The sequence below is a fragment of the Pipistrellus hanaki genome, assembly GCF_964339955.1.
Source record: "Pipistrellus hanaki genome assembly, chromosome: 1".
Lineage (NCBI taxonomy): Eukaryota > Metazoa > Chordata > Mammalia > Chiroptera > Vespertilionidae > Pipistrellus > Pipistrellus hanaki.
In genome coordinates, this window is record NC_140503.1 from 177,344,660 (window position 1) to 177,368,595 (window position 23,936).

Sequence of the window (23,936 nt, forward strand, 5' to 3'; positions counted from 1 at the left end):
GGGATCAGACCTAAACGGGCAGTCAGACATCCCTCTCACAATCCAGGACTGCTGGCTCCCAACTGATTGCCTGCCTGCCTTCCTGACTGCCCCTAACTGCTTCTGCCTGCCAGCCTGATCATCCCCTAACCACTCCCCTGACAGCATGATCAACACCTAACTGCTCCCCTGCTGGCCTTGTTGCCCCTAACTGTCCTCCCTTGCAGACCTGGTCCTCCCAACTACCCTTCCCTGTAAGCCTTGTCCCCCCCAACTGCCGTCCCCTGCATGCCTGATCACCCACAACTTCCTTCCCCTGCTGGCCATCTTGTGTGTACATATGGGGGTGGCCATTTTTGACCACATGGGGACAGCCACCTTGTGTGTTGGAATGATGGTAAATTTGCGTATTACCTCTTTATTATATAGAATAAGCTAAAAACATACTCTGAAATCTGAAACTCTCCTCAATTATTATTAACAATAATAAATATAATAATGGTTCTTTGTCTTCTTTAGTTCTTAGATCATAACTAATTCTAAGTTTTCTGACACTTCAAAAAGTGTATTATTTTTCAAGAGCAAAAAATAATTAATAGGGAGTGTCTACAATGATCAGGAGATCTGAATTAAACATTAAACATTAAGCCATTTTTCCATGAATCATACCATTTGTGTTTATCCAATTTAGATAGTTACTTATCATTATATTTAAAATTAAAAAGTACAATTGCATTTCTTAATTCAAAATTAGCTAAAAATATTTTAATAAAATACAATCTTACTTTTTATTAGCAGGAAGTTGATTATTTTCATAAAAATTGTAAAACTGTAAAAACTTCGGTATTAATACAAGTAAAATGAATTCCAAGTAATATTTCTGAGATTGCTTTCTGAGAGTAAAAAGTTACAGACCACATGCCATCCCCAAAAGATATTATCTTTGAGAAGGCCTATAACCACTATAGGTCTTAGTTTCCTCAAATCTATAATAATAAAAGTATAATATGCTAATTAGACTGAATGTCCTTTCGGGTATCATTCCAGAAGTCCTTCTGGGCAACGCTGGGGCTGGAGCATAGCCCAGGTCCTGGGTGCCTGGCGGTGGCAGCCCAAGGGAAGCAGCCTGAGTCCCGGGTACCTGGTGGCAGCAGCCAAAGGGAAGCAGCCCGGGTTCCAGGTGCAGGAGGGAAGCCGGAGCCAGCAGCTTGGGGAAGGAAGGCCTACTCCTGCATGGATTTTCATGCATCGGGCCTCTAGTGTAAATTATAACAGCTTCTATGAACAATATAAACAATTGGTAGCTATGAAGTTATATATGACTTAAGTGACCATCATAGAAGTCTTGAGAAGCTCTATTTTTTTTCCTACATAAGCCAACCATTATATTTCCATGGTGAAAATATTCCAGAATGATAGCAATGTTTCCTTAAATCTTATTTATACCAGGCAATGTGTTAGTCACCTTATATCCATATTAATTTGATTAATCCATATTGAAACACTACGAGTTAGGCACTATTACTATTCTAATTTACAAATGAGTAAATTGTGATTTATAAATTTTAGAAAACATGTTTGAATTCATACAATTATTAAAGCAATGAGCAATCTGACTCCAAAGCCACTTACATAAGTTCATTGGAAAAAAAAAAAAGTTGTTTCTAGATACATAACTCATTAATCATACCATTTCAATTAAAACATTAATTGATTTCTAATTATTTACACCTGGCTATAAGTACATAATGACTAAAAGCCATCTTTAATCTCTGAAATACATGAATTTAGTTAGGCAAATGATAAAACTGTGAAGAAAAATTTGCACTACAAGGTAAAAGATCTTTACATTCCTGGTCTTATTACTTACTGGCTAGGTAACTTTTGGAAATTAACCTACTGCTTCTTTGCCCTCTAATTCCTCAGTGTAAACTGTGTATAATAATACTAAAAGCCTAGTGCATGAATTCGTGCATGCGTGGGTCTGACCTGCCCGCCCTGATTGGGGCCAATAGGGCAGGGCTGACCAGGGGGAGGGGCTACGGGAAGTTGGTGGGCCAGCCTCATCCCCTGGTGGAACTTCCAGTAAAGGGGACAATTTGTATATTAGTCTTTTATTATACAGGATATTTTTTATTTTATTTTTACAGATATGTTTTTTAAGATTAAACAAATAATGTGCTTTGAAGGATAAAATGTAAGTTATATTACTATTAATAACAGCTATTTGAAACTACTAATGAATATAATTTTATAGGCAGATTTAAAATAGGATATAACTGAACTGTAAAATTCAGATATACGTTGGGTCAAGATGACTATTTCTTTGTAGAACACTTAAAGTGAATTATTTGAAGTCTGAGACTTACATTTGATTCACATATTGAAAGAAAGGAAATATTAATTTATATTTTGTGTTTCCTAATGAGACTGAAAATGAAAACTTAAATTATTATAAGAGTTCCAGATTTTTCACACACACACATACACACACACACACTAATTTCCTGGAATTTAAGACATGACTTTTGTCTGAAGACAAGGATTTTCATAAATTTTAATTTAATTTCATAGGTGTTAATTTTCAAAAGTGAAGAGCTACTGATACTCTTGCAAGGCTTTTTGGTAGAATTCTACAGCCGTGCAGGTACCTAGTAACCTGCAAATTCATGAAGATCATTTTAAAGTAAGCTGAAAATCCCTGTGCAAATGTTACTCATAGCAAACTTGCAGCCAGCGGAAGACAATTGTCATGTACTTTCTAGGTCTTCCCTTTTTCATGCAAACTGCTCATTGCCCTTTTGTTATGTTCACTGTGTTCTAGACTTCAGCCCTTTACCCTCTGATCACATTCCTAATGATAAGGTCTAACCTCCAGAATTTCTACCTCCTTCCTTTTAATATAGGTATAGAAACAATTGCCTCTATGTAATTTCCCTTTTACACTATGCTCTTCACCCCTCCATGTTATATCAATACAGAAAGATTTGTACTGCCAACAGTTACCATAGAAACAAAGAAAATGGTTACATAGACAAGCAGAGCAGTTTCGGTTTCATTAGAGAAAATGGTTGGCTGCTACACCAGTGAGAAGTAAACTATTATGTAGTATAGTTTTATACATACCTACCCACAGCGCAGCAATGTTATGTGGTCCTAGTCAATGAGGAACTTTGCCTCTAATTGTCAATACTGGTCCATAGAAAAATTAACTCTATTAAATCTAGGGTCTAGCCATTTGTATAAAAACCTGTATGAGGTTGAGGGTATTCCCTGCAATCCAAGCCAAAATTGCTTACTCAGTCCCAGATGTCAGCAAGATTGCAGACCTGGAATTAGTTGATTGAAGCAATATTTATGTCATGATGAAGAAAAATACAACACCATAAAAAGTATATACTCTGATGATTCTCCCGGACTTAGGGAAAGAGAAATACCCAATTATTTCAAGTACTCTTGCACTCAAGATCTGACTTGACATTGGAACTAAGAGACCCAAAAAGCTACGATGCCTCCCCTAATATGAGTGAGAGCTAACAAGGATCAAATAATTATTAAAGTCCTGGGTAAAACCCTTTCTCTAAGTGGGTCCACAAAGTCCATGAACCCACCTAGAAATAGTTTCTCCAGTCCCCAAGTATATACTTGGAATGGATACACTTAAGTATATATTTAAATGGTACCCCACAGAGTTATTCCCACATCAAGTTCTCAGACTGTGAAATAAGATAAGAATAGATTAGTGTCATCAGTAAAGACATAAATGATGCATGACTCATTGTCTCCATTATATCTCCACTTCATTTGCCAGGCTGGTTCCTGCAAAAACCAGGTGGTTACTGAAGATGACTGTGAAAATACTACAGGCTTAACCTAGCAGTGGTCCCAATCACAGCTGCTTTGACGGTCATTGTATTTCTGAGAGAGCACACTCATCAAGTCTTGTGTATATGCAATGTGATCATTACCTTGGTAAATACTATATTTCCCATTCCAATTAGATAAGAAGATGAGAAACAGTTTGCATTCTTATGAGATGAACAATATAATTTGCCATTTTGCTTCACATTTACGTTAACTCTTCCACTCTCAATCACAGTAGAGTCCAATGAAGTTTGGACTATGAAGAATTGTAGGTTTATTTGAAGCACTATAATAAATGCAAAATCACATGAGTCTGGCAGCACACAATGTAATTTGGAAAGATTTTACCCTACGTTGAGCCTAAGCAGGATGGAAATCTGAGTAAGCTGCATGATCAAGTACCCACACTGTGCTTCTGGCCATAGTGTGGAGATGGGTATTAATAGCCAGTTAAAGGAGAAAAAGGGATAGAAGATTGGTTCACAAATAGATTATATCAGGGTGAAAACCAAAAATAAATGTCAGCTGCATTAAGACTATATCCAGGAGTGGTCTTGAACAATGGTGGAGATAAAATATCTTCTCCATGGACATAACTACAACAGTTTACCTAGTTATCCATGAAAGAGATAAGGTGACTGGAGGTGAGAATTCATGCAGATTCCAAGACAGAGACCAATGGCCTATCTATGTGTTTAGGAGTCTTGGAGAAAAAGAACTAGAAAATCAGTGTATTAGGAAGAATAATTCCACTTACCCCAAAGATGTCCATACCTAATTCTTGGAACCTGAGAATATGTTAATTACATGACAAAAGGGACTTTGCAGACGTGATATAAGGTAAGACTTTGAAACGGGTGATGACTATATGATTTGGGTGGACTGTATCTACTAGTAAGAACCTAGATTCTTGAAATAGAAGAACCTTTTCTATCTACTTTAAGGGGGAGTTGTGAGAAAGAACACTAAGAGGAATGCAACCTTGCTGGCTTTGAATGTGGAGTGAAAAGGCCACAATTAAGGAATGTGGAAACATTTAGAAAGTGAAAGACAAAAAAACCAACAAAAAACAACACACAGATATTCCCCTAGAGCTGCCAGAGAGAAACTTAGCCCTGCCAAGACTTTCATTCTAGCCTACTGATACCAATGTTAGACTTCTAACCTACCAAACTATCTATCTATCTATCTATCTATCTATCTATCTATCTATCTATCTATCTATCATCTATCTATAAAAGCCTAAGCAATGAGCCAAAGGTTGACCAGTAGCTATGATGTGCACTGACCACCAGGGGGAAGATGCTCAATGCAGGAGTGGAAACCATAGGCATGGAAACATGGAACAGACTGGTGAATCTCAGAGGGAAGTGGGGGAAGGCAGGAAGAGATTAACCAAAGATTGTATATGCATATTAGAGGCCCAGTGCATGGACTCCTGTACCAGTGGGGTCCCTCAGTCTGGCCTGTGGAGATTGGGCTGAAACTGGCTCTCCAAAATTCCCGAGGGGTCCCAGATTTTGAGAAGTTGCAGGTCAGAATAAATGAGTGTTTTTTACACTATTGAATTTGCAGTAATTTGATATAGTAGCAATAAAAACTTAATACAACTAGAGACATGACGATCTGTGGTACAAGCACATGAATACATATATGAAAGTGGGTACATAGTAGAAGACTTTTGTAGTACACATGTTATAACCTATTAGAAAACATATACCACAATGAAGTACAGGACAACAACACAGACAAAATGACTTAGTCAGTCCATGTTAGCCAAGCTTCTTAATCAACCATTTTGGAACTTACATTCTAATCACAGAAAAGGGGTCAAGGAGGCATATACAGATGGTATCTAGGAACACAATAGCATGGATTCTTATTAGCTATTGCTATGCTGAAATTCCAAGAATTCTTAAAAAGATCAGCACTGAATCCGCAATTTAGAAATATCTCAAGGGAATCAACCAATGACTTTATGACAATCTGACTATACTGGGTTTAATGCAGTTATTCTCCTTTACAGCTTTGTCATCAACTCTATTACTTTATTCATATTCTACTCTATTTTGCCTTTTCAAAAATATTGTGAATTAACTTATATTGGTAGCAGAACCTGCCTGGAAATTTGTCTTTGCTGCTATGATTGACTGTTCATCATATAAGCTCTGTGGAGGACATTCCTGCTTTTCTTGTCCATCGGGTTTTCTATAAATCTATTTGGTGCTCTGAGTGAGGAAGTCTTACTGATAGTGGCTATTTAGGGTCTCAGTTTACATATATCATTTTGCTACTATGGTACTACCAATGTAATATAAATCTGTAGAAGCAGAACTGATGGACTGGAAAGCTTTTAAGTTTAAATTGGAGATTTTTCCTTCTGTCTGAAAAAGAGTATGTAATTATACTATTGGGATTTTCACTATCCAATTATATAATCTCTTGCCTACAGAGATAACAATTATGAATATGGCGAAACATTTTGAAGCAGTTTAAAATTAATCATTTTTTTCTCAGTTACCTTTTAGACCATCATTCATTTCCTTTTTCATCTCAAGGTTTTCTCCATGCCCTGAACTCTGTTTGTTCAGCACAGACTTCTCTCCTTTCTGCTACTCCCAAAGAGGCATTCATTTGCAAGACTATTATTTTTTTAACCTTTCTAGACATCATGAGGTAATATTTTATCTTTTATTGTCCCACCATGTCTTTTTTTATAGAAGGCTTTGGTTTCTTATTGTATAGATTAATTAATGAAATAATTAATTAATTAACAGTGTTGCATAATGGTACTATACATACTCATATTTTTTGTTCATAATATGTTTCTGATTAGGATTTTTGATTTTTCTAATTTTCTGCTGTTTGTCTGTCTCTCTGTGAGTTTCTCCCCCCTTTCACCCTGTTTTTCTTTTCCTTGTAATTAAAATTCCTGTGCTGATTGTCTTTTTATTTCATTAATTTTTGAGTGATATTAGGGTATTAGTTTTTCCTACATAGAATATTTATAAGAGATTCAAATGAGTAAAGTATGAAGTTATGTTGTAGCCCAGAAAAAAAATTATCTTTGGATCATAGTAAGATTCTTCATAGCATAGAGTTGTGCAAGAATAGGTTGGATTAGTCATTTCTTTTCTCTACAGAACAGAACTTAGAGAAGTGTTTCACAAAGTGGAGTCTCTCTTCTTGACTCACAGAGAGACTCCTTTCAGCAAACAAATGATGTATGTGTAATTATTTTATTGACATTTTTACTTGGTTTTGTTTTGTTTGTTTTGCTCCTAGCTAGTGCCAAACTAGATTCTGGTAAATTCCAGTTATGTTAATTCACTCCTTTTCTGGTGATTGAAACATCTGTAGCTCTTGCACAAAACACAGAATAGCCCATTATTTTAACAACTATTATGCATCCCAACAATGAAATATTTGGAACCCTTAGAAAAACAATGTTTTATTGACATTTGAATATGAAATGGCTAAGTGAAGATTGCTAGGTTTCTCTTTTTTCTGTTTTTGTTTTAGAACAACTCAAACAAAAAAATAAATAAGAAACAGAAGTATACTATAACTTAAATTGAACTAGACAAATTTATAACAATGAATATGAGGATAACTTTAAATAGAAATATCAAGAGTGAGAAGACACGAATTAGTCATTTATTTTCTCTAGAGAACAGAATGGCAGATGCCAGGCAAAGCTGATAAGGCCATTGGCAAAATTAGGTTCACATTTTGTTTCAGTACAGTGTAATGCTATCTACATTTTCCATCCAAAGACACTGTGGGCTAGGACATCCTGTCTGGAGTAAATTGTTTCATTAATACTTTGAACTCATCTTTTCTCTTTATTCTCAGTCAATATGATTTTCTAAAATTAAAATTTATACATGCCCCTGTTTAAAATTATTCCATGTATAAGGGTTCCAACTTAAATCTGCCACTTGTCTGCCATTCTTATATTTTATTATAATTTCCCTCCACAGTCTCATACTATTTATTTTTAACTTACGTATGTCTTTTTCTTTATTCCATCTGACTGAAACATTCTCCCAATGATTTTTGCATGACCAATTGGCATCATTTATGGTCCTTCTTATAAAGGTCTTCTCTGTACCACTGTATGTAAAATATCTACTCCAAATCCTCACCATAAGTTGTCCCTCTTAATATTAATTGGTACTGTTTACACTTACCTAAATTTATTTTGTGTTTATATTATACACACTTATATATATTACAATAATATATAATATAAATATTCATGTACGTTATAATTTTATATTTTATATATTTACCTTATTTATTATATCCTTATTTCTACTGGACTATAACTCCTTGGAAACAGATCATATGAGGGTTTTTAAAATATACCTGCAGAGAGAGCGGGGCGTGGATTGAGTGGGACGCAAATTCACTGAGCAGCCTCCTGGGCCCCACCCACCCCAAGTCTCCATGTGGCAGCCATATGGGCCAGGGCAGGGGAGTGGGGGCAGATGTCTCTGGTAGGCAAGCCCATGGGACAGTGGTCCATGGGAGATGAGCATGGTATTGCTGGCACTATATAAGGTTCTAGAATATAGTAGGGAAATCGAAAATATTTTTAGAATAAATAATTTCAAAAAGATACAAAATGGCAGTTATTTTTAGCTAAAGCCCGATTTTATTACTTATTTCTGATATTGAGGAAATATAGGCATTCATGCAAGATGGGCTATTATCAATTATGAACATACTTACAGGCCGGGTGCACAAATTCATTCACAAATTCATGGATTCAGCCAGCCTGCCCCGATAGGGGCTGGTCTGGTGGCGGGAAGGAGACATGGGAGGTTGGCCAGCTGGCCCCACCACTGATCCAGGAGGTAGGACCATGGGTGATGGGGGGCGGGGGGGGAATTGGGGCCCTGATCAAGCCAGTTGGCTCCAGCAGTGCATGTTATAGTGACCAGTCATTCCAGTCATTCCAGTTGTGCCGTCGTTCCAGTAGCTTGGTGTGTGTGTGTGTGTGTGTGTGTGTGTGTGTGTGTGTGTGTGTGTGTGTGGGTGTGTGTGTATGTTAGAGGCCTGGTGCACAGATTTGTGCATGGGTGGGGTCCCTCTGCCTGTCCTGCAGGATCAGCCTGAAACTGGCAGGCTGATATCCCCTGAGGGATGTGGCAGTGCCAAAGTGGCAGGCGGCTGGAGAGGAGCCCCATCCAGGGTCTGGCACCACACCACCGCTCATCCCAGCCCTGCTGCACCTGCTGCCGCTACTGCTTGGTAACGTAGCCACAGAGGCGATAGAAGCTCCTGCCAAGACAGCTATGCTCATCAGCCATGAGCCAGCTTCTGACTGAGTGGTGCATTGAGCATCTGTCCCCTGGTGGTCAGTGCATGTCATAGCAACTGGTTGATTGGTCGTTCTGGTCATAAGAGTTTCTTAGGCTTTTATATATAGAGATGTACCATTTTGTATAAGGCTTTGGTCTCTTGGTATATAAAAGCAATGAATTAACTATTTTGCATTACAGTACCATAGATATTCATATATATTTTTTCATAATATATTTCTGATGAGTATTCTTAAATTTTTCAATTTTCTGTTTTCACTTTGTCTCCCTCTTGGCTGTCTCTTTCTCTCTTCCATGCCCCTGCTTTTCTTTTCCTTGTAATAAAAATTTCTGTATTAATTATCTTTTTAGTTTAATTGATTTTTTAGTGATATTAATTTTTCCTACACAAGATATTTATAAGAAATTCATAAGAGGAAAGTATGGAAGTTATATTGTAACCTAGAAGAAATTCAACGTTTTCAACATTTTAAAGCATATTTTAATTTATTTCAGAGAGGAATGGAGAGGGGGAGAGAGAGAGAGAAGCATAAATGAGAAGAGAGAAGCATAGATTGGCTGCCTCCCGAACTCCCCATACTGAGCAATCAAGGCTGAAACCCAGTCATGTATCCTGATCAGGAATCAAACTGTGACTTCCTGGCTCATGGATCGATGCGCAAAACCTGAGCCACACTGGCTGAGGAATAATTTCAATTTTATGACATTAAAATTTTCTAATATAATGTTACCATTTCCAACTACCATGATATCTGTACTTATTCTTTTTTGAATAATAATATATAGACATTCAAAATTATCTGTAAGTTTTTTAATCAAATTGCTATAAGTAAATTTGTCTTTCTACTCGTAATACTCATATATATCTTACATTAACTATAAGTAATAACTGCACACACACACACACATATATATGTATATTTATGTATATAGATATACATATATACATGCATATCTATATACATATATATATACATAAGTAAAATAAATATTATGAAGTGAATATTTCTTTTAAAAATAACCCACCATGTGCAGCTTTGAATGTCTTATAAATACTTCATATTTTAAACTACTTTATAGAGCTAGAAAGTTATTTCATTGCCACCAGGCATTTATTATGAAATTGATTAATTATGGATTTGTAATATGTTTTTATCAGAAGAAATAATGTCTTGGTGTAATAGTAGCAACTGGAAAAATAGTAAACTATACACATTTCAAGTTTTTTAATAAATTAAATTTTATTTTTCTCTACTTCCCTGCTTTAGTAGTGAATTAATTTCTTGTAAGTAATGAATTAATTTCTCGTAGAGAATCGTGATCCACAGGTTTAGAACCGCTGCTATAGAGTCTAAGACCATTGGAAAACACAGATATTTACATTACGATTCATAACAGTAGCAAAATTACAGTTATGAAGTAGCAACAAAAATAATTTTATGGTTGGGGTCACCACAACATGAGGAACTGTATTAAAGTTTGAGAACCATTGCCTAGATACTGTGGGACAGGGGGTAGTGAGGAGAATATTAAAAAGAGGTTTTTAATCTGTTCTGGGTAGGGTGGTTGCTGAATCGAACAAAGAGGGTGAGATGAATCAGGTGGTGGAATGAACGTACATTGCTTGAAAACCTTCCAAGGCTCTTCATACCCCATTATCAAACAACAAACCCATTTCTCTTTAGGGCCAGTGTGTTATATATTCAAACAAATGATCCTCCAATGATTAACTACTGCTAATTGCAAGATCTAGTCTTCATCAAGATGATGAACATAGTGTTTGTGCTCAGAAAGTTGTTTTAAACTAATTAGATGACAAATTGCAATTTTTAAGTATCCTGTACATTCTAACAGTATGGAAAATAATAAAATAATAAATAAATAATAATCTGGTCAAGAGCATGTACCTTGGTTGCGGGCACATCCCCAGGAGGGGGTGTGCAAGAGGCAACTGATCGATGATTCTCTCTCATCGATGTTTCTGACCCTCTATCCCTCTCTCTTCCTCTCTGTAAAAAATCAATAAAATACATATTTAAAAAAATAAATAATAAATAAATAAATAAGAATATAAGAATAAACTGTGTTTTTCATAATCACAACTGTAAACCTACTTTTATCTATCTATATCTATCTATATATTAATAGATAGTTATATACAGTATATATATACAAATGTAAAATAATATATTAATATGTACTTATTTTAAGGGAAAAGGAGGTAATGAGTATATATTTGTTCAATTGATTAAATTCTAAATATTTTAAATTTATAAACTAAGTATTTTTGTTCATTAGAAAAACAAAAAATAAGAAAAATGCATTTTAATATTTTAAAGACCATTTTTTAATATAATTTCTTGGGGAAATCTCAGTTCTTGAGTTTGATAAAGAAAGATTTCAGAGCCAAAAACTCAAATTAAAAAGTTATAGAGGTAGTAGATGTAAATAAGTGACAGAAACAAAAGAAGGGCCCTTGGAGCTTAGGAGAGGGAAAGGAAAGGTAATGTGCCTGAGACAGGCAAGGGCATGATTTGAAGAATGAGAGTGAACTTATACTTTTTTAATTAAGTGATGTAGTGAGATGTAGAAAGCTTACAATTGTATTTTGTTTTATGTACAATAATCATGTAAAATGTGTTAATTACTTATCAATGGGAATTATAAGTCACACATTTCCTTGGGTAGATAAAATGTAAAGTATTTTAAACATTAAAGAGAGTGAAGATAACACCTTGGTGTGCTGATGTTCCTACTATTCTGGAGATCTTATTCAAATCAAGTGTTCTGTTTGGATTATATATGATATTATTTCTCTGAAATTTTATGATGTTTTATTTAAACCCTGTACCAGTTCACTTCTTGGCTTCCACTTTTTTTTCCCCCCCTGAGCTCATAGAAGTCACCACTCTTTTATTTAGTTCATTCAACCTGCTTTACACCAATTGCCTTGGCTGATAATTTAGAGAGAGCCTCTAAACTTCATCTTTCTGCAATTTGATGCTATACATTGTATTAGGAATTCTAATGTTGGAAAAATATGAGTTGATATCAACTCCCATGTAAAAAGTGTATCTGTTCTATATTTTCGAGCTATAAATTCTGAGACATTACAATGAATTAACATACTAAGTTTCAGGGATAAAAAAGCCTCCATTTGTACAGTGCATTCCAGTGTATAACATGATTTCCATATAAATCATGTCAACATGTTCCTTTATATGTAACATATTTATTTCCTACAACCTTTCTGTCAAGATGATCAAGTGTGAGTCTCTTTGCCCATGCTAAGGGTACATTCTTGTCTAATACTACCTATCCAAAAGCAAATATTCAAGCTTTCCCTCAGGAACATGGCCTTACTGCAAATACTAAAACTGATTTCAGATCTCCTTAGCTTCAGAACACTTCAATAATTCATTCCTGTTTTCATTGGTCAGTGCCCTTTCTTTGACCCTACATAAAAATCCATATCCTCTTTCTGTTGAAAAAGCACCTCAAAAGACAAAAATCAAAATCTTTACAAAGGGTTTGTTATTCATACTGTTATAAGAGATAATATAACATCTTCCCCCATTACCCCTAAGTAAATATGTTTAGCCCGTCCACATAACAGTACCTAGTTCAATTATGCGTCAAAGTCTGAACCAATACCAATCACAAGAAAATAGTCCAGTTCTATGAAATATATCATTGGTATTTTTCTATGAACTATGTTGAATACATAGATTCTTTTGGGTAGTATGGGCATTTTAATAATGCAAATCATTTGTATTTATGAACATGGTAAATGCTTCTATTGGGTCGGCAACTAAGTAATTGCGGGTTTCACACATATGGCTTCAGTTGAATTTTTAGTTTGCAGACGTAGTACAAATGTAAAACACATTTTGTATTTGATAGTTGGCTATTCAGCTGTTAATCAGTAAAAAAAGTTTTTTGATCTGTTTTGTAGTTTTTGTTTGGCGTTCGTTGAAAAATGGAAAATCAAAAGGAACATTTTCGTCATATTTTGCTTTTTTATTTCCGCAAGGGAAAAACGCATCACAAGCTCATAAAAAGTTATGTGCTGTTTATGGTGACGAAGCCTTAAAAGAATGGCAGTGTCAAAATTGGTTTGCCAAATTTCGTTCTGGTGATTTTTCACTCAAAGATGAAAGACGCTCTGGTCGTCCAGTTGAAGTTGATGACGCCCTAATCAAAGCAATAATCAATTCGGACTGTCACAGTACAACACGTGAGATTGCAGAGAAGCTTCATATATCACATACATGCATTGAAAATCACTTAAAACAACTTGGCTATGTTCAAAAACTCGATACATGGGTTCCTCACGAACTGAAAGAATCACAGTTAACGCAACCCATTAGCAGCTGCGATTTGCTAAAGAAACGTAATGAAAATGATCCATTTTTAAAACGACTGATAACTGGCGATGAAAAATGGGTTGTTTACAACAATATCAAGCGGAAAAGATCGTGGAGCAGGCCAGGTGAACCAACTCAAACAACATCAAAAGCTGAGATTCATCAAAAGAAAGTTTTGTTATCAGTTTGGTGGGATTACAAAGGAATTGTCTACTTTGAACTCTTACCACCCAACCAAACGATCAATTCTGATGTCTACATTGAACAACTAATGAAATTAAACAATGCAGTTGAAGAAAAGTGGCCCGAATTGACAAATAGAAAAGGTGTTGTATTCCATCATGACAATGCAAGGCCACACACATCTTTGGTCACTCGGCAAAAATTAATGGAGCTTGGTTGGGATGTTTTGCCACATCCACCATATAGTCCTGACCTTGCACCATCTGATTACTTTTTGTTTCGATCTTTACAAAACTCCTTGAATGGTAAAAATTTCAATAATGATGATGATGTCAAATCGTACCTGATTCAGTTTTTTGCTAATAAAAAATAGAAGTTTTTTGAACGTGGGATTATGATGCTGCCTGAAAGATGGCAAAAGGTCATTGATCAAAATGGGCAATACATTAAAGAATAAAGTTATTTAGTTCCATGAAAAAATTGTCTTTGATTTTCTTTAAAAAATCCGCAATTACTTAGCTGCCGACCCAATACTTATTTATATGTTCTTCAACTTCTTTCTTCAGTGTCAAAATTTTCCAAGTAAAAGTCTTTTACATCCTTGGTTAAATATATTTATAGGTATTTTGTCTTCTATGATGCAATTGTAGACATGATAGTTTCCTTATTTTCCTATTCTGAGAGTTCATTATTGGTGTATAAAAATGCAACTGATTTCTGAATATTTATTTTATATGCCACTACTTTTCTTATTTCTAGTAGTTTTTTTGTGGAATTTTTAGGGTTGTCTATAGTATCATGTCATCTGCAAAAAACAACAGTGTTACTTCTTTCTTTTAGATGCATTTTCTTTCTTTTTCTTGTCCAATTGCTGTGGCTAGGATGCCCAGTACTATGTAGAATAAGAGTGGTGGAGAAAGACATCACCTTCTTCTTCTTGATCTTAAGGGAAATGCTTTTTTTCATTTTTTTACAAAGAAGGCAAAACATATAATAGGGTAAAGATACTGTATACAATAAGCCACTAGAAAAATTGGACCAACCCATGCAAAAAATGAATTATACCACCGTCTTACATCATTTACAAGAAAAAAGTCAAAATAGATTAAAGACTTAAATGTAAAAATCAAAATGATTAAAAAAAAAAAAAACTCCTAAAAGAAAATACAGGCAGTAAAATCTCACACATTTCTTATACCGCCATTTTTTTTCTAACATTTTTCCTCAGAAAACAGAAATGAAAGGAAAAATTAACAAATGGCACTTCATCAAACTAAAAAGTTTTTGCAAAGCAAACTATCAACAAGTGAAAAGACAACAACTCACTGAATGGAAGTACATATTCTCCAATGATACATCAGGTGAGGAGTTAATATCCAAAATTTATAAAGATTTACACAACCTAACACCAAAAATAGAATAAAAGACTATTCTCATTCCAGCAAGAAAGAATTCTCCAGCAGACTGCCTTCGACTTCATCTGCAGTGGGGATGCTCCTGGAACTCTTCATCTGCAGGACCAAACTACAGCTAGTGAACTAGCCTGCCTCCAGAATAACCATGTGAACCTACTTGTTATAATAATAAACCAATGTTAGATGGATAATAGATAGGTGATATAGATAGATGATATATAATAGATGATATATGATAGATAGATAGATGATAGATAGATAGATAGATAGATATTATATCTATATATCCTATTGGTTCTATTTCTTTTGACAATTTTTTTTTTAAATATATATTTTATTGATTTTTTACAGAGAGGGAGAGAGATAGAGAGTTAGAAACATCAATGAGAGAGAGTCATTGATCAACTGCCTCTTGCACACCCCCTACTGGGGATATGCCCGCAACCAAGGTACATGCCCTTGACCGGAATCGAACCCGGGACCCTTCAGTCCCCAAGCCGACGCTCTATCCATTGAGCCAAACCAGTCCCGGCTCTTTTGACAACTTTGAATAATACACCCTTAAAAACAGACTTTGTAAAGAAACATCTTATAGCATACTTCACCAAGAAGAACAGTGATATGAAACTGAGCATCACACTTAACTTCCACTCTCCCCTTTTTCATGTTTCACATGGCCTTTTCATTATTTACATCTTTAAAAAATCAGGAATATTAAAATGAAGTTTCTGGGTAATATCCATATGTTTTTACTCTAATATTTTAGTTGTTTCATTGTTTATTTATTACATTATTTGTCTGAAACATTTCTGCCTCCCCTAATGTGGTAGGAGGTACATTGTAACACCATAAGAGACCTGGTTTGGAGGAAGAAAACCAGATATCTACTCATATTGCCGTTGTTTAGCAGTGTTTTGTTTTAGGTCTCAATTTCTTCATCTGTAATATACAACAACACTTGCCTTGTATATTTCCCAGACTGACAGGATAATTAGATAAAAACTTGTGCTAATACAATTTATAAATGCCTTTATAAATCAAGAGAGCTAATAAATTTTATTACCTCAGGGCTCTGTGTTTAGCTGCACCATCAAAAAATGGTTCTAATATATTAACTAGCTAATAATTCATCATAATTCATTTCTACAAAGCCTGACAATGCCTGAACCAATTATAGAGAGTAAATATACATACATATATATAAGAAGACATTTTATTCAAGTATATGCAGTCAAATAAAATAAAAATTAAATGAATAAATACAGATTTATTTTGTTCAGGTAGAACATTGTGGACTCTCTAAATTGCTTTGATAGATTTTTCTTGGTTTCTCTACTCATTATTTGCTACCTTTGTCTTCTTCCCCTTTAAAAAAACTTTCTGTTCATTTTCCTAATTTTCAAAGTTTTCATTTATCGCTTATTTTTCTTTTGATTCATTTCATTTCTGTACATATGCACACACATATATAAGAATATATCTCTGATACTAACTTTTTCTTTTCCATTTTCATATATTTAAATGCCATGAAGGAAAGCCATTTAAAAGTAATTGTTAAGTCTGTGAGTTTGTACCTTTTTCTTTAATCTTAAAGCCCATTTTTACTGAAATGTCTATAGTACTGATCCAGTTCCTTCAAGTTTCATTGATATGTGGCCAATGAGAATATTGCAGTAATTTAACAGAAAGGCTTCCAAATATGACATGAGAAAAATTACCCAAGCATACATCCTTCCTTACTACAAAAAAGCCTAAGGCCTAATAACATCTTTAAATACCTGGGAAAAGTAAGTTGATGACATGACTGTCAATAGCGTGCTATCAGGTGTTACATGAAATGGACTAAAGATGTCAAGAGAAGGAACCTAGCTCTTGGGCAGGGCACTATCTATCTAGCACCCATCTATCTATCTACCTATCTATCTATCATCATCATCTATCTATCATCTATAAAAAGGTAATATACAAATTAGCTGGGACACCATAACAGTCATGACTGGCTCAGGAGGAGGTTGCGCGTGTAGATGGGCAGGAGGGGACTGCTTGTGTTGTGAGGAAAGCCATGGATGGCACAGCCCCAGAGTCGAGAGGCAGGTGGGTGTGCTCAAACCTTCACTGCTACCTAGCCCCAGCAGCCAAGAAAGCGGAGAGACAGGGGTGCATGCCCAGGCACCGCTGCCAGGAGACAGCGCCCCAGCAGGCCCTGCAGCAGGAGTGGAGAGGCGGAGGGGAGTGGGTGGGCGTGCCCAGGCCACCATCAGTGGGAGACAGCACCCCAGCAGGTCCATCTCTGCATGTGAGCTGCAGAGGAAACACCTTTTCTTACAGCTCATTGGCTAAGCTCCCTGTACACCACTGCAGTGTTCTTGATAACTTGGGTAACAAGAATCCAAGAAGGTGATCTAGGGTTTTTCTACCTCATTCCTGGAGGAAAAAATGAAGGTCCATCGCTGGAGGGGCTAAGAAATGTCATATCATGTCCTAGCTGGTTTGGCTCAGGGGATAGAGCCTCAGCCTGTGGACCACAGGGTCTGGGTTCAATTCTGCTCAAGAGTATGTACTTAGGTTGTAGGCTCCTTCCTGGTTGGGGCCAAGTGTGGGTTCATGCAGGAGGCAACCAATCAAAGTGTCCCTCTCAAATTGATGTTTCTCTCTGTCTTTCCCTTTATCTTCCCCACTCTCTAAAAAATCAATAGAAACATATCCTCAGGTGAGAAAAAAAAAGAAGAAATAAAGAAAGAAAGAAAGAAAGAAAGAAAGAAAGAAAGAAAGAAAGAAAGAAAGAAAGAAAGAAAGGTCATATCCTATGAAAGAGAAATCATGAAAATGCCTAAAGAAAGTTATCATTTATATATGGTGATGGGATCAGAGTCCACATTGATGCAGTGGGGTGATAGGGGTGGTGCCTTCCCCTGATCACCCCGCAGAGGAAGGCCAGACTGTGATTTAAGCCTGCTCCCATAGGGTGAATGGGCCTATGCAGTCAGCAGGACATCACTTGAGGGCTCCCAGAATGTGAGAGGGAGGAAGATTGAGCTGAGGACCCCCCCCCCCCCCCCCCGCCCAACAAGTGCACAAATTTAGTGCACCAGCCTCTAATTCTGTTTATAGACACAACAGAATATTCTGCTTATAAACAAAGCAACTATTTTAGAAAACATTTATGAAAGTAATACTTAGACTATGCAATTTCAATATTATAAATAAATCAAAGGAATGCTTTTTGCCTACTCACTGAAAAGAAATACACCCCTTACAATTTCTTTACATAAAAGTAAAATCCTACTTTGTATTTTTCTTCTTTCTCTGGTGTCCTGATTGCCAGTTCTTCCTGTCTCTTGCTTTCACCTTCTTTATTTTATCTTGATCATCATCAATATCTATTGTCAACCGGAATCATCTCTTCTGCATTCAATTATGGACTAATTTCCATTACTTAAACCTCTAAACACTGCTAATTTTCTCCCTTCTTTTGATATTTTCTGTTTCATAATGAGAAGCCTCTGATGAATTCTTCATTGATTGCAGTTATGGTGTCTGCATATAATTGCTGGATATTTGAAATGTTTAGAGAAACTCCTGATAGGGGTGGGTGACAACATAATTGATGAGATTTTATTTTTTAGTGAAGTCTCTAGTGGTGGACTGATGCATCATGATTTTATGCCAGAATTTATTCATAATATGGTTTTCTTTTCCAGATATTATTTTCCCCTTTCTCTCTGATTTGGGGTAACTGTCTCTGCTTCATGAGCTTAGGGTCTTTTCTCTCTGAGTCTCTGACATTACGATCACCTCCACTCATCAATTATCTTCCAGTTTTGTTGTCCTTAGTTTTATCCTAAACTGCTTTTCTTATTTGCTAAGTACTCTCAATGAATCATGTCAGATTTTGATTGTTTCTATATGCTTGTTTTAATGTAATATGAAATTTCATGTATTTCAAATATTTCTAGTTTGTTTTGGAAATTAATACTTTGTTTATTTTTTTCATTATTTTTAAAATTTCTTTATAATTTTTTATTTTATTTTATTGATTATGATCTCACATAATTGTCCTTATCCCCCCATTCCCATCCCAAACCCCTCCCTACATATGCCCCCACCCCCCTATTGTCCATGGCCACTGGGTAGGCCCATATGCATGCACACAAGTCCTTTGGTTGATCTCTTCCCCTTACCCCCACTCACCTTTACTTTCCCTCTGAGGTTTGAGAGTCTGATCGCTGCTTCACTTTCTCTGGGTCTTTTTTTTTTTATAGATTATTTTGAAAGAAGTCATAATTTATGTAATACTTTAGAAAAAAGTAAATGTAATTAATGAGAGATGACTTTATGAAGCGACTCCTAGAATTTAGAATGCTATCCTAAGGATATAAAAAGCTATCAAAGAGATTTGAGGAGTGAAATTTTCGCAAATCTCTTGTTTTTAGTAGAATGTTTTAATAAGCAGAGAGGTTCATTGTGTGGAATGTTGCTGAGGGATCATGTAAGGTGACTAAAATTAAATTCAGTAACAGAGATCATGATAACTTTAAAAATAGTAGTGGAGGCAGGCAATTGTTTGAAGTCAGATATGAAGGAAATGAGATGTGTGGGAAAAGAGTGAAAAGAAGTCTAATTTAAATCATAAAACCTGAAGGTTCACAACCCCAACTTGAACCCGTTAACAGACCCAGAATCTCTCCAACAAAGAAAAGTAACAAAATTCCTAAAATGAATAAATTTAGTCTTTCTCCCAGACTTCCCCAAAGGGATTTATGGTCTTTTACCAGAGTGATTCTGTGTTGGGGGGGAAAAAAATAATAAAAAATTTTGGGAATTGCTGAACACTGGCTCTGAACAAACACTAATTCCCAAAAACGTTGCTTTGGTCTACCCATAGAGTAGGGGCTTGTGGAGGTCTGGTGATCAATAAAGTTTTAGCTCAGATCCTTTTTATAGTGTGTTCAGTGGGTCCCCAAACCCATCCTGTAATTATTTCTGCGAGTACAGGAGGATAACAGGAATACACATACTCAGCAACTGGAAAATCCCCCACCACAGGAATTCCTCTCTCCCTCTATACTCTTTAAACCAGCTGAGATTTCAATTTTGTAGGACTTTGTTCCTGACTCCCTACCAGATTAGATTAGATCTCATTATAGGATCCCATAGCACCATTATGGGATCAGTTTCCCCATTATGCCAACTCTTACTCCTAACTTTCTAATGGATTATTTGCTGTCTTTAAGCATGCTTTGCCTGCTGTGCTGTAAACTTCAAAAGGGTTGTGACTCGTCTGCCTGGTTCATAACTACAGTCTAAACATCCACACAGTACGTTTCAACAGAGAGGATATTTAATCAGCGTTTGTCAACTGCATGCTGCATGTATTGTATGAATAATTTCACTTAATCTGCAGCCATAAATAATTTCATTTAATCTGTATGTATAATAAAATATAAGATTTCACATAAGCATTTTACTTTCAGACAAATAAAAGATTCTTCAGCACTAGGCATTTTTTAGAAAGCAGGTTTTAACACTTTCAATACATTTCTTTCTCCTAGGGCAAGAAATTCTTATTTGTTTTAGCTCTTCTAATTAGCCCCAAATTAATTTTTAACTATACATTATTTCTTAATTTTCTTTTTCTCTGTCTCCTATTTTTCTGTTATAGCTTTAGTAATTGATTAGAACATAAGCCCCACAAACTCACTTTGTTATTACTTTACTATTTGTATTTTTCTCTCATAATCTACTATATGATTAATCCTGAGAGTTGTTAGTAGAAAACTCTATCTCAACATACTCCTTCTATGGAAGAAATGCTTTCTTTGCTTCTGTTTAATGAAGAAACAAACTGAAATTTCTTAAGAAGGAGATCCTTTTAGTTAATAGCACGTATTATGATTCCATAACAAGCGAGTAAATATGTTAACAATATAAATTTAAATTAATTCAAATTATTCCCATTGTAGGACATAACATAAAAAAAGATGAGCCTTTGAATTCAGTTACAACAGGTAATTTGTATACATTGTCTATATTTCTATTTACAGATAGCATGATATGCATAAAGAGCTTCAGGTTTAGTTACATGAACCAAATTAAGCTATCAGCACACCTGGAGAAATTCATTTGTTCCTTTTTTCACTATATTCAAAGGATGAGGAATAATTGCTAAAGTATTCCTGTTGTTTAGAAGAAATCATTGAGCATCACTGATATTTAGTTTCAGCAAAAAGCAGTAATAAGTACATGGATCAAACCTCCATGTTTAAGTTATCATAAATCTTATGACAACTTCTGAGAAGATGTGATGAATTGGTCAAGTTCCTCTATAACCATGAGTTCCCCCTTTTCTGTACTCTAATTTAAATACAGAATCCTTGAAATTTATCATTACATAAAGAGACAAGCAGGTAAAAACATCTTTAAACGAAGTGTAATACTTTGTTAATTAAGTATATAATCCAAGTAAAATGTGACCTTTATTATTACTAGTGGCCCGGTGTGTGAAATTCATGCACAGTAAGGGGATGTTCCTCAGCCTGGCCTGCATCCTTTCCAATCTGGGACCCCTCGAAGGATGTCCTACTGCCAGTTTACAGGGATCAGGCTTAAACCGACAGTCAGATATCCCTCTTACAATCCCGCTCACCTGCCTGTCTGCCTGCCTGATTGCCCCTAACCACTATGTCTGCCAGTCTGCTCACCTAAATGCCCCCCCCTCCCACCAGCCTGCTCACCCACAACCGTCCCTTGTGCCAGCCTCCTCACCCCAACTGCCCTCCCTGCTGGCCTGCTTTCTCCCATCTTCCCTCCCCATTGGCCTTCTCACCCCCAACTGACACCCTGCTAGCCTGCTCACTCCAAACTGCACCTCCACTGTCTTGATCACCTCCAAATGACTCCCAATGATGGCTTGCTCACCTCCAACTGGCCCCCTGCTGGTCAGCTTAGCCCAATGGCCCTTGCCATCCCATCCTGGCTTTGTCACCTCCCAGAATTGAATCTTCATGCATTGGGCCTCTAGTATTTGTTATAATTTTGACTTCACATTTCCTCCTCTTTTAAAAGAATAAAATACCTCTTAAGGTAACTTACATTTTTCCATGCCCATTGCTTAGTACCAGACTTACATAAGGTAGACAGACAACAAATATTTTATTATTAATATGAAATCTTAATTAGTAGCTCTACAACTCCAATATGACAGCTATTTATTTTTTAAAATATGAAGATTACCTACTTTTCCTTTCAGAGATTCTAAGACTATAATTAAAGAAAACAACATAATTTGAATGAAGATTATAAATATTATACATTATCCTATCTAATAAAAGAATAATATGCAAATTAACTATCAATCCGCTACATTAGCCACACCCAGAAACCACACCCACACAGCCAGGCCCAAAAGCCAATCAGAGCGTGTATGCAAATTAACCCAACTAAGATGGCTGTGGCCAAGGAGAAAGCAGGAGGGAGGCTTGGGTTTCCAAGGCGATAGAAGAAGCCAAGCTATCCCCACACCCTGGCTGGCTCAGACCTCTACTTAAGGCTACAAAGTTTCAACTATAGAAGATAAATAAATCCCCTGCCACCATGGAGGAAGTAGAAAGCTTGGCTCTGCTTCAGGCTACAAAGAAATAAACCTCGGTTACCAGGGTCTCTGCTTCAGTCGCAGGGGGCCTGCAAACCACCACAGGCTCCTCGTCTAGGGTGCTCCATGCCCAAGGGAACCCCCACCCTGATCCCGGACATCTTTCAGGGCAAACCAGCTGGCCCCCACCCATGCACCAGGCCTCTCTCCTATCTAATAAAAGAGTAATATGCAGACTGACCATCACTCCAACACACAAGATCAAGATAGCTGCCCTCATGTGGACACAAGATAGCCACCACAAGATGGCCAGCAGGGGAGGGCAGTTGGGAGGCACCAGACCTTTAAGAAAGGGTAGTTGGGGGCAATCAAGCCTGCAGGGGAGCGGTTATGGATGACCAGGCCAGCAGAGGAGGAAAGTTGGGGACAAACAGGCTGGCAGGAGAGCATTAGACATCAATCAGGCTGGCATGGGAGTGGTTAGGGGGTGATCAGGCTGGTAGACAAGCAGTTAGGGGCAAGTAGGTGAGTAGTTGGGAGCCAGCAATCCTGGATTATGAGAACGATGTCTGACTGACCATTTAGGCCAGATCTGGGATTGGGCCTAAACAGGCAGTCGGACATCCCTTAAGGGGTTCAACATTGGAGAGGGTACAGGCTGGGCTGAGGGACACTACCCCCTCCCCTGTGCACAAATTCCATGCACTGGGCCTCTAGTACACATATAATATGTAATATATAATATGCAATATACATTAAACACATATTATATCTTAAATACTAGAGGCCTGATGCACAAAAATTTGTGCAAGAGTGGGCTTTCTTCCCCTGGATGCTGGCACCACCTCTGCTCTGGCCGAAGCCACCTTTCTGCTCCAGCCTGGAGCAGCTTTGTTGAGTTAATTTGCATACTAATTCCTGATTGGCTGGTGGGTGTTGTGAATGTACAGTCAATTAGCATGTTACTCTTTTGTTAGGTAGATGGCTCGTTTGTAATATCCTGGCAGATTTAACTTATGCTTATATTTGGGGAGGCATTCCCTCTTAACTATCAACTTTAAAGCACCTATATATTTTAATTTCTAATATATTTTAAAATTTAAAATTTTAGAAAATGTATAAAAGGAAAAAGATCTACATGTATCTGAAAAACTGTATTATTTTAATTAAGAGAATAATTTTAGACTAGAAAATTCAAAAGAATTGT